The sequence below is a fragment of the Rhinopithecus bieti genome, unplaced genomic scaffold (assembly GCF_001698545.2).
Source record: "Rhinopithecus bieti isolate Rb0 unplaced genomic scaffold, ASM169854v2 scaffold_9663, whole genome shotgun sequence".
In the NCBI taxonomy this organism is placed as follows: Eukaryota; Metazoa; Chordata; class Mammalia; order Primates; family Cercopithecidae; genus Rhinopithecus; species Rhinopithecus bieti.
The window spans coordinates 1472663-1480261 of NW_016806456.1; the positions used below are offsets into that span (position 1 = coordinate 1472663).

At 44.6% G+C, this 7599-nt stretch overlaps 1 pseudogene; it reads right to left on the reverse strand.

Annotated features, from left to right (window-relative positions):
- The window catches only part of LOC108532575 (40S ribosomal protein S16-like), a 30337-nt pseudogene extending 22995 nt beyond the window's left edge, over positions 1-7342 (reverse strand).
- Positions 7343-7599: the final 257 nt, after the last annotated feature.

Sequence of the window (7599 nt, forward strand, 5' to 3'; positions counted from 1 at the left end):
AAGTGAATTCAGTCAGTTAGAAGCCAAAGAGAGTCCCAGGCTTCGAATCAAATAATTCTAAATTCAAACCCATCTCTGGCTGGTCACAAAGCACTAAGAGGGGCAGTCACTTAAATCTGTCTGAGCCCCATTTCTTTATCTGTAAAATAGGGCTTTATCCACTCCTGTTTTAGAGTTGTTTTGAGGATTAATTCAGAGAAGACATGCTTAATATTGCAAATTACCTTCCTTTTAATTAAAAGCCTTCACAGTGAGGAAAAACAGGCAACTGACCACCACAAACTGCACCTCTAGAGAGGATGGGAGGAGGTACACAGTGAGTTGTCATTAGTATGGACAATACATTCTTTTCAGCACTACAGAAATTGGACAAAATAAGATGAAAAGAGTGTCTCGGCCCAAGGGCAGAAAGATACAATGGTCTTTATCTGCTAGTCATACAAATCAGCTGTTTAGATTGAACAGATTTTGCTCAATCACTAAATATAATACATAAGTGATGGAAAAAATTAATGAGTTTCTGTTTTTTAGCATCTATATTGTCCTAGAGTTGTGGTAGGATTTTTTTTTTTTTTTTTGCTTTCTTGAGATGGGGTCTCGCTATGTTGATCTTGAACATGTGGTCTCAAGTGATTCTCCTGCCTCGCCCTCCCAAAATGCTGAGATTACAGGTGTGACCCACCATGCCTGGTATAATTTTTTTTTAAATCAAGGAATACAAACACTACTGATGGGACTCAAGGTGATTTAATGTGGCACACAGGGAAGCATTTATTATTTTAATTGTTATGCATTTATTATATTATGCGTTACAAAACATTGAGCTAGCATATCCAAACTGTGATAGTACACATATTATTATTAAATATGTTTTAAAGTTTCAAAATATTTTTTAAATGAGTGGATTTAAAGAAAAATATTATCATAATATGACTAATCAACACACCTGTGCCAAAAAACTGAACATAGTTCTAGGATCACGGAAGTTGTGGAAAAGACAACATGTGGGTCTTGAGCAACTATTTGATTTAAGAGAAGTTGTGACGCTGGGCCCCTCCATTTCTGGTTCCAAATGTCTTTTCCAAAGATTTACTTATTCTACCTACACACTCTATGCTGGCTCCCTTGGATTTTATCCTGGTGCACCTGCATATCCTATACTCTCCCATCTCCATGGCTTGTTTGTGCTGAATTTTTTGCCTGGACACCCCTCCTCTTCCCTATCTGCCAGGCGCACCCCGAGCAGAACCAATCCCCTGTGTCTTCTGGGCTCCTAGGCGTCCTTGCACACCCCTCTTGCTAGTATCACACTTGGCACCTTGTATTACAATTTCTTTCAGGGTTTGTCTCCTAGGCAATGTCTTGTTTATCTCCGTGCCCTGAGTTCCTAGCTGGGGGCGTTACATGATTTTTAAAAATCATGGAGACCATATTAGATCTAGAAATACAAGGGCACAAATGCTTGTCTTAATCATTTATCAGCACTCAGAGGTCACAGAGAGAACATGACTTTCCTCTTCCCACTACTCTCCTTATAAACCCTAACTAGGTTAGTTTTCCCTATGATAAGCTTTGCTACACTGTGCAACCTCCCTCATAGCAGTGATTGCAGTCTGGTTTTACTTTTGTGATTATTTGATTAATGTCTTTCTTCTGGCAGTAGACTATAAGCCCCTTGTGAGTAAGGATCACATCTATCTTTGTTCGCCACTGGTGTTCCCAATGCCCAACCTGAGCCAGACACATAGCTCATGCTCCCCAAATATCACACACACACACATACACACACACACCAGAGTTGGTCTTCTAGCTCTTACATTGTTGTAGAGATCATTGCGGGGGCAGACGGTTGACACAGAGACCAGTGTAAACTTCCCTGTTTGTTTTTCAGGTGGATTACAGTGGAAACACGATGCTGGCCAACGAGAAGGGGAGAAATTCAAAATGGTAAACGGAGCACTCTCACTTGCAGGGCTCTCTGAAGCCTTGACAAACAACACAGAGCCAAAATAAATTCCCAGCAAAGGCATATTGACTGTGTCCTTTCAAGAATTTTCCTGACCATTAGGAAGAAAACCTTTAAGGACCAAAACTTGGAGGGGACTGAGGCAACCAGGGAATATATTATGTATGCTGACAGCTTCTTAGAACTGGGAGAACACTGAGACAACGGAAACAAAGGAGAAAGAATCTGTGTTATACTAAAATAAAGGCAAAGCCACTCTAAGAACTGCTTTTGTTTAAGCAGACAACAGATTTTTTTTTTTTTAAAGGAACAAAGCTACTTTACAAGCTCAGTTTTCAGAAGAGTTGCAAGAAGAGCTAAGGAGATAGAATGTCTCAGCCTTGAGAGCCAGCTGGTCCACTGCTCTTTACATTTCTAATATGAGAATATCTAGACTGGGTCACATGCAGTGGCTCATGCCTATAATCCCAGCACTTTGGGAGGCCGAGATGGAAGGATCACTTGAGCCCAGGAAAAAAAGAACTAGAATATCTGGGCGAAAGCCTTCCACCCCAAATCAAGAACTGACCTAGCCATCCAAATGAATCCTGACACTTTTGAGCCACAAAGACTGGCTTATCTCCCTCTTCTTGCTACAGATAAAGAGCCTAGTCTCTACAGGCTATGTCACAATCACACTTTCAGGAAGGTCCAGAGCTGAGATTAAGCATCCCCACCTGTCCTGTGTCTAGGTATGAGAGTCAGCACCTTTTATTTATTTATTTATTTATTTATTTATTTATTTATTTTGAGATGGAGTCTTGCTCTGTTGCCCAGGCTGGAGTACAGTGGTGTGATCTCGGCTCACTGCAAGCTCCACCTCCCTGGTTCACGCCATTCTTCTGCCTCAGCCTCCCAAGTAGCTGGGACTACAGGAGCCCGCCACCATGACTGGCTAATATTTTGTATTTTAGTAGAGACAGGGTTTCACTGTGTTAGCCAGGATGGTCTTGATCTCCTGACCTCGAGATCCACCTGCCTTGGCCTCCCAAAGTGCTGGGATTACAGGCGTGAGCCACTGTGCCCGGCCTCAAGTCAGCACCTTTTATATGTTGGGTCCAGCTACACAAATGACAATCTTTCTTTTTTGAGACAGTCTCACTCTGTCACCCAGGCTGGAGTGCAGTGGCACGACCTTGGCTCACTGCAACCTCCACCTCCTAAGTTCAAGTGATTCTCCTGCCGCAGCCTCCCAAGTCACTGGGATTACATGTACCTGCCACCACGCCCAGGTAATTTTTGTATTTTTAGTAGAGACAGGGTTTCACTATGTTGGCCAGGCTGGTCTTGAACTCCTGACTTCAGGTGATCCACCCGCCTGCGCCTCCCCAAAGTGCTGGGATTACAGATGTCAGCCACTGCACCCTGCCAAGAGTGACAGTCTTCACGATGGATCGGATTTGTGTGTGAGAGCTTCAATCCGTTCTGCACACCGTGTCTCTATAGTGAAGTCACAGCCTCAAAAGTGTACTTAATCTTTGACTGAGAGTCACTAACCCACCTGTGGACTTTAACCACATATCAAAGTCAATTTTCCAACTTTCTCTTTTTTTTTTTTTTGAGATGGAGCCTTGCTCTGTTGCCCAGGCTAGAGTGCAGTGGCGCCATCTCAGCTCACTGCAACCTCCGCTTCCCAGGTTCAAGTGATTCTCCTGCCTCAGCCTCCTGAGTAGCTGGAATTATAACCGTGCACCACCACGCTGATTTTTTTTTTTTTTTTTTTTTTTTTTTGTATTTTTAGTAGAAACAGGGTTTCACCATGTTGGTCAGGCTGGTCTTGAACTCCTGACCTCATGATCTGCACATCTCGGCCTCCCAAAGTGCCAGGATTACAGGAGTGAGCCACCATGCCCGGCCAAGAGTGACAATCTTAACGGTGGATTGGATTTGTATATGAGAGCCTCAATCCATTCTGCACACTGTGTCTCTATAGTGAAGTCACAGCCTCAAAGATGTACTTAAATCTTTCAGAGTCACCAACCCACCTGTGGACTTTAACCACATATAAAAGTCAATTTTCAACTTTCATCTGCCTTCGTGTAGAAGATTCAGAACCTCAGCAGGTTCTGAACAGTGCAAACAACAGACCCAAGCTCCCACGTGTGCGGTAGCCAAGCCCAGACTAGAGCCCAGGCCTTCCACCTCTGCAGTCAGGCCCTACCCCTGCCTAGCCTGCTCTGTGGCTAGATAAGACCAGACATTAAGCCTCTACCGCCCCACAACCAGCATGCCAGGCAAAGCTGACTGGCTGCAAGCTTTGCCTTCAGATCAGCCGTTTTCATTCCACATACATTCTTCTATGGTTTATTATCTCTCAGTGGCTTTTCATCCCCACAGGCATTCCTGAGACATCTGAAAATAGCAGCAACTTGGAAAACAAGTAGTGAGTCTATTGGTACTATCTTTTCTTCAATATTAACTGGTTTACAGGCAGCCTAAACTGATTGTGTTGCATTGGTCTTGATCACCAAGACAAGAGTATTTTGGTTGGCCCCAAGCTCTTTGAGGGCAAGAACTGTGTCTGATTTATTGGTGAGACCTTAGTGCCAAGGTTGATGTCTGGCTTATAGTAGGATATATAGTAGGATAACAAAATAAGAGCTTGTCCGAAACTCACACAAAATTCTGAAATTGAAGCCGGGGAGAACTGGGTGAGAATCCTTAAGCAGAAGCTTACAAAGTTACCTAATCTCTATGGGCCTCAATTATTCTCATAATTATTCTCATACAAAATAAAACAGGCAGCCAGGAGCGGTGGCTCACGCCTGTAATCACAGCACTTTGGGAGGCCGAGGCAGGCAGATCATGAGGTGAGGCGTTCGAGACCAGCCTAACAACATGATGAAACCCCCATCTCTACTAAAAATGCAAAATTAGCTGGGCGTGGTGGCGCACACCTGTAATCCCAGCTACTCAGGAGTCTGAGGCAGGAGAATCGCTTGAACCTGGGAGGTGGAGGTTGCAGTGAGCCAAGATCACACCACTGCACTCCAGCCTGGACGACAGAGTGAGACTCCGTTTCAAAAAATAAAATAAAATAAAATAAAATAATACAGGCCAGGTGCAGTGGCTCATACCCATAATATCAGCACTTTAGGAGGCCTAGGCAGGATGGATGACTGCTTGAAGCCAGGAGTTTGAGACTAGCCTGGGAAACAAAGTGAGACTCTGTCTCTACTAAAAATTGAAAAATTAGCCAGGCCTGGTGACACGCACCTGTAGTCCCAGCTACTTGGGAGGCTGAGGTTGGGGGATCCCTTGAGTCCAAGAGTTCGAGGTTACAATGAGCTATGATTGTGCCCACTGTGCTCCAGCCTGGGCAACAGAGCAAGACCCTGCCTCTTAAAAATAAAATAAATAGGCTGGGTGCGGTGGCTCATGCCTGTAATCCCAGCACTTTGGGAGGCTGAGGCGTTTGAGACCAGCCTGACCAACATGGTGAAACCCTCTCTCTACTAAATACAAAATTATCTGGGCATGGTGGCATGTGCCTGTAATCCCAGCTACTCAGGAGGCTGAGGCAGGAGAATCGCTTGAACCCAGGAGGCGGAGGTTGCAGTGAGCCAGGATCACACCACTGCACTCCAGCCTGGGCAACAGAGCAAGACTCCGTCTCAAAAAATAATAATAATAAAATAAAATAAACAGGCCAGGTGCGGTGGCTCACGCCTGTAATCCCAGCACTTTGGGAGGCAGATCACCTGAGGTCAGGAGTTCAAGACCAGCCAAGACCAGTTCAAGCATAGCCAACGTGGCAAAAACCCGTCTCTACTAAAAAATATGAAAATTAGCTGGGTGGGGTGGTAGGCACTTATAGTCCCAGCTACTTGGCTGAGGCAGGGAGAACTGCTTGAACCCAGGAGGCGGAGGCTGCAGTGAGCCAAGATTGCACCACTGCACTCCAGCCTGGGCAACAGAGTGAGACTCCATCTAAAAAATAAATAAATAAAAATAAAAAAAAAAAGTAAATAAAGGCCAGGCACAATGGTTCATGCCTGTCATCCCAGCACTTTTGGAGGCCGAGGTGGGTGTATTGCCTGAGCTCAGGAGTTCAAGACCAGCCTGGGCAACACGGTGAAAGTCCATCTCTACTAAAATACAAAAACTTAGCCAGGTGTGGCAGCAGTCCCAACTACTCAGGAGGCTGAGGCAGGAGAATCGCTTGAACCCAGGAGGTAGAGGTTGCACAGTGAGCCAAGATCGCGCCACTGCACGCCAGCCTGGGCAACAGAGCAAGACTCCATCTCCAAAAAAAAAAAAAAAAAAGTAAATTAAATAAAATAATACAAATACCACCTACCTTATAGAATTGCTATGAGAACAGAATGAGATAACAATGTTTATGGAGCACCAGGCAAAGTCATAGCCCTGACAATAACCATGTCCCCCATCAATGTTAATGCAATGAAAGGATGAAGTCAAAGTCAGATTCGTTCTTTTCTAGGAGAAGGGAAAGAAATAAAGAAAAAGAAGCAACGAATGCAATTACCCAGCCTGTGAGTGGTCAATGCTTCTTTTGCTACTTGTGGTCTGAGCTTACAGTCTTGTTTTAAAGTTGGTCCTGCCTCATCTCCCAGCTTTTGCTTCATCTCTCAGTGAAGTCATAACTCTGGGCTGACTCTGTCTGTCTATTGACACAGAGAGCCTGTGAGTCACAAATTCAACAGGATGACTTTGCTGCAGGGTGATTGACTGGAAAATGTTCCCTCATCTGAAAAAATCTTTTTTTCAAGCAAATGGACATGCTTATTTTTGCAGCATGGAGTGCAGGCTCTTTATTTATTTGATATTGGTTTCTTGACATTCAAGTTGACCAAGGGAGGGCTCACGATATTCACGTTTTGCCTTGTGAAGTGATATATACTTTCCCCCCTCCTTCCCCTTCTCCCTTCCTGCTGACTATTATATCTAAAACAAACAGTCCCAGCACAATAGTTAGATTGCACTTGAATTTGGTGTTTACTTGACATTTACACACTGGCCATGCTGGACAGCTCAGTCATTCCAGAACACGGCCCGGCCAGCAAGGACAAGATTGTGTTCTACTTGTGCTCAATCCTGAGCAGGACAAGATCCTGAGACAGCTAGACAGCGTCTTGAGAAAGTGTTTTTGCTGACTCTTATGCCTGAATTACTCTTACACCTGAGTAAGTGTATGTTAGGGGAGAAGAGGGTATCAGAATGTCTTCAGTCTTGCCAGAAAATCTCTCCCTTACCCACGCGGGGCAGACTGGTGGTACTCATACCACTCTGCCTCTTCTTAAATCCAACTCGAACACTGCCCAGTGCTAAATCTCCTCGGGACTGGTTGGAGATTACTAATTTGATCAATTTCATCTCTAGTTCTTTCATTTCCTCCTCTGTGTAGTAGAATTAATAATACTTTAGGCCAGGCACAGTGAATCACGCCTGTGATCTCAGCACTTTGGGAGGCTGAGGTAGGATTGCTTGAGACCAGGAGTTTGAGACCAGCCTGGGCAACACTGTGAGACCCCATCTCTACAAAAAACTTTTTTAAAGTAGCCGGGCTTAATGGTGGCTTCCTGAAGTCCTAGTTGCTCAGGAAGCTGAAGGGGGAGGATCACTTGAGCCTA